We start from the raw sequence: 7773 nt of genomic DNA, 5'->3' as shown, positions 1-7773 counted from the left end.
ATTCAAGGGTGAACATAAAAAAAATACGGAAGAAATTTCTGCGCTTCCCAATTTTTTCTCAGCTCGTGTTGTTCTCTCGGTCTCGAGCCGTCTTCCTCTGCCCGGCGCTCCTCCCTCAGGATGGGAATGGTTAGGTTCTGGATTGAACCTAAACCATTTCATGTGACAACGCTAATCCATGGTTTAATAGGGGCAACCCTTAATGATTCTATTAAATGAATAGGTTATCCAATAGAGCAAAAGGTTAACCGATTGAACCTAGCACACAACCACACATATACAAGGCAATACATCACAGGATTACATATCTGCAAAGCATAACAGGGTTACATATATGCAAAGCAGTACATCACAAGGCTAATTACACAGCCAATTCACCGTAAAAGAGCAGAGCTGCAGTAAGTTCACAATAAAAAATAATTGGAAATGCGTACTCCAGTACTCCACCATTAACCACAAGAACATGATAGCGTATCATTTATTACAATGTGCCTAAGTCAAAAGAAGATGCACAGCTAACATCATTTCATACAAAAGTATCATATTGCATTGATCTGGCATTCACCAATAGGACATTCTCTCCAAAAACAGCCCCCACCATCTTCAACACACCTTTCATGTCCTAGCTTCCCTAAAGAAATGTAATATAGGTATTATTATTCACAGTTATATCATGTCCTAGCTTCCCTAAAGAAATGTAATATAGGTATTATTATTCACAGTTATATCATGTCCTAGCTTCCCTAAAGAAATGTAATATAGGTATTATTATTCACAGCTATATATCTCTAATAATAGCTACTCCCTCAGTTTCATATTGTAAGACCTTCCAGTATTGCTCATATTTATATAGATGTTAGTCTACATTAATATAAATGTTAATAAATCTAGAAGAAGTACATATATTTGAACTGAACCTTTTTTTTCTCCTCGAGAGGATGTCCCCCGCAATGAGGTGCTAGTTATCATTTTAAAAAACGGTAAGATGCTAATTGCTTTCCATGAACCAACATATCCAAACTCCTCATAAGTACCAACATCAGTTAGGCATCACAAAAGCGGCACTAATAACATATTGTTAGTGCCAGTACGTTCTACAACTGGCATATTTAGTCCCTCGTATATGTTGGTTCTTGTTTAGACCCGGCATGAGGCTCACCAGGGACGAGTTAGCATGTTCCCATCCGGCCAGGCTGTGTTCGCTAGAGCAAGTTCCCATCCGAAATAATGCGCACAGAAAATGGAACGGTCTATTAATGGATTAGCGCGTGATTAATTAAGTATTAGCTGAATATTTTTCAAAAATGGATCGATATGATTTTTTAAGCAACTTTCGTATAGAAACATTTTTGAAAAAAACACACCGTTTAGCAGTTTGAAAAGCATGCGCGCGGAAAACGAGGGGATGAATTGGGAAACTTGGGTTAAAAACAACAATCAGCATATATGAGTCCATTATTTGTGCTGATTGTATGTAACAACCGGCACATATGAGGCTCACCTTACATTCCAATTCTTATATTACGCCAACATTTGCTGACTATATATAAGTAAAGTAAGAGAGTTAATTAGTAATTAATTCTCATGCTAAATATTTTATATTGCAATTAACCGTTATACATATATAGGGCCATATAGGCCATAAATAAATAAATAGTATTCCCTCCATTTTATATTATAAGTTATTTCAGTTTTTGTTATTCAAATTGTTTTAGATTTGACCAAGTTACGGAAAAAAAAACTAGCAACATTTATAACATCAAATTTATTTCATTTAATTTAGTATTGAACATATTTTGATAATATGTTTGTTTTGTTTTAAAAATGTTAGTGTATTTTTATATTAATTTGGTCAAACATAAGAAAGTTTAACTATGAAAAAAGTCAAATGACTTATAATATGAAATGGAGGGAGTAGTTAGTTAATCTTGCATAATCTCCTCTCGATGCATTACTAACTTCTCGAACACTTGAAAATTGAAATGATGCATAAAACACGTATACTCAAATAACTACTCCAATAGCTAGGCATGCGCAGTTGATCGATCGATGCAGCCGTCCATGCTAGTGCTAGCTGCAGGTAGACGTGGATCTCGACGCCGCCGCCGGTGGCGAGGCTGTAGTCGTAGCTCACTAGTACAAAAAAACATCAAAGGTGCCGGTTCCCAGCTGGCTATAGAAAACTGGCACCTATTAATCGGTACCAATACAAGCAACCGGCCCCTATAAAAAATATAAACGGCACCTATAACTTTGCACGATCCAAAAAAAAAAAGAGCCGGCTCGAATCGAGCTGAATTCACAAGCCTTCACTGCGCCATGCCCCCACGTCTTGTTTGAAATCCCCAAATCCCCCACATCACAGATCACAGATCATCCATAAATCATCCACAAATCATAGATCGAAACATATTCAATAAGAAAATCATCCACAAATCACAAAAACATCTTAAAAGAATCTACAAAATCATTCAAAAAAATTTGCGCGCGGCCGCCTGCCACCGCCGCCTGCCACCTCCCCTCCCACCGGATCCGACAGAGGGGAGTGCGCGGCCACCGCCGCCGCCGCCGCCTCCGCCGGACCGCCGCCAGCCGTTGTTGCCGCCTCCACCGGGCCACCGCCGAGGTCGGCCGCCTCCCCTCCGGCTGGATTCGGCGGAGGGGAGGGCGCGGCCGCCACAAGCCGCTGCCGCCTCCACCGGGCCACCACCGAGGTCCGCCGCCTCCCCTCCAGCCGGATCTGGCGGAGGGGAGGGCATGTCCGTCGCCAGCCGCTGCCGCCACAACCGGGTGACCGCCACTGCTGCCTCCGCCGAGCCGCCGTCGCCACCGCCACCGCCGCTCCCACTTCCGCCGGGCCACCGTCGAGCTGCCGTCGAGACGAGAGAGAGCGATAGAGGGAGGCGAAAGAGAGAGAACGATAGAGGGAGAGCAAGAGAGAGACAGAGAGAGCGAGAACGATAGATAAGGACGGGCGGACCGAGAGATGGGTGGACCGAGATATGGATAAGGCCGGCTCGGTGGCTCGGCTCGGCTAAGGATAGGTGCCGGTTTTTTAAGAAAACCGTCTCGGCTCATTATAGGTGCCAGTTTTTTAATAAAACCGACACCTATTAACCTATAATAGGTGTCGGTTTTATTTAAAAAACTGACACCAATAGTATAGGTGTCGGTTTCTCTTTAAAACCGACACCTATAATGGTTTAAAGGTGTCGGTTTTATGTGTTTTTAGCCTGCGGGAGAGGGTAAAACACTATACGTACCGGTTTTAATTGTTCCAGCACCTATAATGCCGATCTCTATGAGCTTTTTTGTAGTAGTGGTTCTTCGTGACCATGTACCCACGCGCGAACCGGAACCGCCCCGTGCCACCGATCACCACCGACTCGCGCTCACCGGCGTCCATGTCGATGCGCCCCTTCGCCGTCACCGAGCTGCCGCGGTGCTCGCCGGCCTCCAGCACCACGTGCAGGCTCACGTCCGTCACCATGCCGCCCTCTGACACCCGCACCGCGAACCCCTACGCCGTGCCCATGCGCGCACTGTTGGCGGATGGCCCCTCCGTCAGCGCGCTGTTTAGCACCACGATGTCGCCGAACTGCCGCCGCGGCGGCGAGGACGACGACGGCGGCGATGTGGCATCATTGTTGTTGCCGTCGCCGTCGTCGAGCAAGGAACGGCCGGAGACGACGCGCATGGTGGTGGGAGCCGGGCCGGTGTACGTGTCGTGCATGTAGAAGTGGAGGTGGGTAGTGGTGGTGGTGGTGGTGGAGGCGCCGATGTGGTGGCGGAGGAAGACGGCGACCGCGAGGATGAGGGAGGAGCTGAGGAGGAGGGAGCATAGGGAAGCCATGGCCTGGTCGAGCCTGCTGTGGGCTATGACAGCTGCTTGCTTTGTTTGTGTTGTTGCAGCTGGCATGTATTTATGGATGTGACGAGACTGTGAGCGCTAGTATGTTATAAAAGTTAGTTGATATTGCGGAACGACTAACCTTCTCGATCGCTTCGATCATTTATCACCCAAAACATATCAGATAATGATACAGGAATATACGATATTTGTTAACGAAGTTTAGCTAAAGTCCTATATCTTCGGGGCTTTGATTATGGGCGCTCCTTTCCAACCAATATAGCTCCTAGCTACTAAGTACGATTTCCGACAAACTCACCTTTCACTCCGTTTATTCGCCACAGTTATATAATTTTTTTTTATCAAACATGTAGGACAATTGCGTATCGTTGCATTAAAGAAGAACCGGTGATTATATGTGCATCCTTGATAAAAAAGCAAAACATGGCCACGACCTTACCTAACCATCTTCTAGTGCAAGGTAAGAAATGCCTTGCCTTTGGCCATGCCCAACAAAGCAACTCCTCACTAGCAAACGATAAAGCTCCAGCAAGGTTAATTAGGAGAAGCATCTTCAAATACACATCGATTATGATGCTTCCAAATTAACCAAGGTCCTAGAATGATCAGAGAGTTAAGGCCTTTTTTTCGAACTTAACCATCAACCAAACCATCCATCGTAGCTCACCAATCCCTCAAAAGAGGCTTCATTACATGAATTGTGTAAATGGTTGATCGATCGTCTCCCTAGTCTGATCACAATGAGTGCATTGGACAAGGTGTGTGACTTCAACTTGCAAGAAAGTCAGCTGTCCAGAACCTATTGTGTTTTGTATACAACCAACCACATGAAAAAACTTCATTTGCAGGGCCTAGCGCATGTATTCCAAAATACGTTCCCATTGCAGCCTAAAAAAATTAGATCCAAAGAAAAGGCCCTCACACTACTGGAAAAATCATCTTTGGTCGGTCGACCAAATTCCACAATAGTCCCGGATGTAATAAAAACCGGGACTAAAGAACATCTTTAGTTCCGGTTCAAAAGGTTAGAGCTACTTTTTGATTTTTAGTCCCGGTTGGTAACACCAACCGAACCGGGACTAAAGATCATTTTTAGTCCCGGTTCAAAAAAACGGCAGGTGGTGTCAGACCCCTCCTTTATCTTTAATCCTTGGTGTTACCAACCGGGACTAAAGATCTATTTATAGTCCCGGTTGGTAACACCAACCGGGATAAAAGAACAATATGATCCGGTTGGTGTTACCAACCGGGAGAAAAGAGCGACATGCACGGAGAGGCATGGTGTCAAACCCCCTCTTTTATATTTAGTCCCGTGTCACCAACCGGGACTAAAGATAAATTTCTAGTCCTGGTTGGTATTACCAACCGGGAAAAAAGATCGACAGGATCAGTTAATAAGTTCAAACCTTTATCTCCTCCTCTCCTCACTCAGATCCATCTCTTCCTCTTCCTTCTCCCATCTCTTCCTCTACCTCCTCTATATCCGCCCCATCCCCTCCCCTCCCCTCCCCACTTCTCAGGCGGCGGCCGGACGGGAGGCGCCTCCTCCTCCCATCTCTTCCTCTACCTCCTCTCCTCTGTATCCGCCCCATCCCCTCCCCTCCCCACTTCTTAGGCGGCGGCTTCCGGATGAGAGACGCCCTCACACGGCTGCCGGGAGGCGGCGGAGCCGGCCTCGCACACCGGTGGTGAGGCAATGCGCGAGGCACGAGGCGGGGCCGCGGACGAGGTGGCAGGCGCTACCTGTGGCAAGCAGCGGCGGGCGGCACCGCGCCGGATCTCCTCTCCTTTTTTTTATAATTTGTGATTGAGAGATGTTTAATTTCTTTTTTAAAATTGTGATTCATTGCATAGATCTGAGATGTATAATCGATCTGTGATGCATTTGATTTGTGTGTAATTTTTTTTAAGATTTGTGATGTATTTGATTTGTGTGTAAGTAACTTAGGATTTGTATTTGTGATGTTAATGATTTGGGATGTTAATTTAATTTGGGGATTTGGGTATATGTATGACACTCGATTTGAGGGTTTGGTGTTTGATCTGGTATATACATCTTACTCGATTTGGGAGAAAATAAAAAGAAAATGGACCAACTGGGACTGCCCCTATCCTCTCTTTAGTCCCGGTTGGTAACACCAACCGAGACTAAAGATTCCTCTCTTTAGTTCCGGTTGGTTTTACCAACCGGGACTAAAGATCAATCTTTACTCCCGGTTATTTTACCCGAGACTAATGATAGCGATCTTTAGTCCTGGATTCGTAGTCCTGGTTGGAAAACCGGGACTACAGAGGGTTATAAACTGGGAGTAAAGACGGATTCTCCACCAGTGTCATAAACACTTTTTGCTGAATATTGTCTAGAGGTTGAGAGGGGTCAAATATGAGAATCCTCCACAACCGGCTGAAGAATCACATGTGCAATAATGTCCCATAATTCAAGGTACTCAGCAAAGACACCCACCGTGAGAACATACAAAATGGTCCTTTGTTGGCTCTTGTTTTGGGTACCATGGCAAACAATTAGGGTGCAAGATCAGCAATGTGCTGTCTATGAAGCCATTTATCAGTCCAAAACAAGGTGCTACCATCATCACCCACCTTAGAGAAAACCGCGATAGTGAAAAAAAAATAACGAGCACACCGGTTGACCTGAATAGGGAAAGCTTTTTTTTTTTGCATCCATTAATTCCACCGCATCCAAAGCTCCAAGGTTTTGAAGTTCTGAGAACCAGCCCGGCAAAAACTTTAGTCCAAGCCACAAGACAATGACCGCTTTTCGCGTCCTTCCATCCTCTCCAAAGGAAACTTCATCATATCTCATCGATTGCCTTAATGGCCCATGATGGAATGTCCATAGCCATACAAAGATAAACCACACAAAGATGTGAGCACAAATTGAACCAAAATTCTCCGATTGGCCCGTGCTAGAAGATCCACTTTTCATCCTAGATGTTGATCCACTAATTTGTCAATAATAGGCTGAACTTTGTTGACAACCGAATTTGGTAAATTGTGAACCAGGTTAGACATTGGGATCAAGGCGGATTCGAGAAAGAGATCGATTCAAAGAACAGAGTGTGCTTCGGCTGAGATGGATCGGACAGAGGACAGCCGATACAGCGAATGGACGTGATGCAGCCGATTCCGATGACGATGGTATCAAAGGTGTTTCTAGAGTCGTTTGAAGTGCTTCATAAGGATTGCTACAATGGAGATAAAGCTCTCGGATATGCAGTTGTATCTATTAATTAGGATATTTCATGTAATTTTCTTAGAGATATGTTTGGGCAAAAGTCTGCCGCAAAGACTTATAGTATCTTAGAGTTTGTTAGAGGTAAGTATTGTGTCCGGCAAGGACATATTTTGTAATCTCGGGTATAAATAGAACCCGAACCCATGTAATCAAACAACAATCGTTCAATACAATCTCGGCGCATCGCCACCTTTTTTACTTTCATTTATTTCGACGAATGTGCTTTCGGGTTGAGCTGCATCGATTCCGATCTTCAACTAGAGGTAAAACTTGTTATGGCGGCTTGTGTTCTCGGGGTTAATGCTTCCATCTTTATGACACTTTAACCCTGTTTATGTAATTCGTCGAGTTATCATATACACGACACAATCTATGTTAGTTGCACTTTATAACTTGTCATCGGCTAGTTCTTATTGTTAGAAAGCAATCGGTAGAGTTATGTTTTGTTATTAATCTAGATTGTATCTTGTATCTACTATCTCTTGCAGGTTTTCATCATCTCGCCTAGATCTCATACTTGTATTTATGCTTAATGCTGTATCGGTTAGGTTCGATCTATTAAGTAATATCTATAATTATGGATATCTAGCTTGTTTTATGATCATTGAGAGAGGTAGCATCGGGGTTTCAGCCGATCTTACCTGAT

General features: G+C 44.5%; 1 pseudogene; it reads right to left on the bottom strand.

The window, feature by feature from the left end:
- Window positions 1-539: 539 nt before the first annotated feature.
- Window positions 540-3853, bottom strand: LOC4350070 (dirigent protein 1-like; annotated as a pseudogene).
- Between the last annotated feature and the right edge of the window lie 3920 nt (window positions 3854-7773).

The sequence above is a fragment of the Oryza sativa genome, chromosome 11 (assembly GCF_034140825.1).
Source record: "Oryza sativa Japonica Group chromosome 11, ASM3414082v1".
NCBI lineage: Eukaryota > Viridiplantae > Streptophyta > Magnoliopsida > Poales > Poaceae > Oryza > Oryza sativa.
Note: the sequence above shows the minus strand (reverse complement) of the source record. Positions and strands in the feature narration are given on the sequence as shown.